Source organism: Rhincodon typus, chromosome 7 (assembly GCF_021869965.1).
Source record: "Rhincodon typus isolate 14 chromosome 7, sRhiTyp1.1, whole genome shotgun sequence".
In the NCBI taxonomy this organism is placed as follows: domain Eukaryota; kingdom Metazoa; phylum Chordata; class Chondrichthyes; order Orectolobiformes; family Rhincodontidae; genus Rhincodon; species Rhincodon typus.
In genome coordinates, this window is record NC_063338.1 from 45,635,170 (window position 1) to 45,636,158 (window position 989).

A 989-nucleotide genomic window follows, 5' to 3' on the forward strand; every position below is an offset into this window, starting at 1 on the left:
TTCACCATGAAACCCGCGGACAAGGGAGGCGCAGTTGTAGTATGGTGCACTGACCTCTACATCACCGAGGCCGGACGCCAACTCTCCGACACCTCCACCTACCGCCCCCTTGATCATGACCCCACCCCTGAGCACCAAACCATCATCTCGCAAACCATACACAACCTCATCACCTCAGGTGACCTCCCACCCACGGCCTCCAACCTCATCGTTCCCCAACCTCGCACTGCCCGCTTCTATCTCCTTCCCAAAATCCACAAACCTGAATGCCCTGGTCGACCCATTGTCTCCGCCTGCTCCTGCCCCACCGAACTGATCTCCAACTATCTAGACTCCATTTTCTCCCCCTTGGTCCAGGAACTCCCTACCTATGTCCGTGACACCACCCATGCCCTCCACCTCCTCCAGAACTTCCAATTCCCCGGTCCCCAACACCTCATCTTTACCATGGACGTCCAGTCCCTCTACACCTGCATTCCCCATGCGGATGGCCTTAAGGCCCTCCGCTTCTTCCTGTCCCGCAGGCCCGACCAGTCCCCCTCCACTGATACCCTCATCCGCTTAGCCAAACTCGACCTCACACTCAACAACTTCTCTTTCAATTCCTCCCACTTCCTACAGACAAAGGGGGTAGCCATGGGTACCCGCATGGGCCCAAGCTACGCCTGCCTCTTTGTAGGTTACGTGGAACAATCCCTCTTCTGTACCTACACCGGCCCTAAACCCCACCTCTTCCTCCGTTACATTGATGACTGTATCGGCGCCGCCTCGTGCTCCCACGAGGAGCTCGAACAGTTCATACACTTCACTAACACCTTCCACCCCAACCTTAAGTTTACCTGGACCATCTCTAACACCTCTCTCCCCTTCCTGAACCTCTCTGTCTCCATATCGGGCAACCACCTAGAAACCGATATTCATTTCAAGCCCACCGACTCCCACAGCTACCTAGAATACTCCTCCTCCCACCCACCTTCCTGCAAAAATGC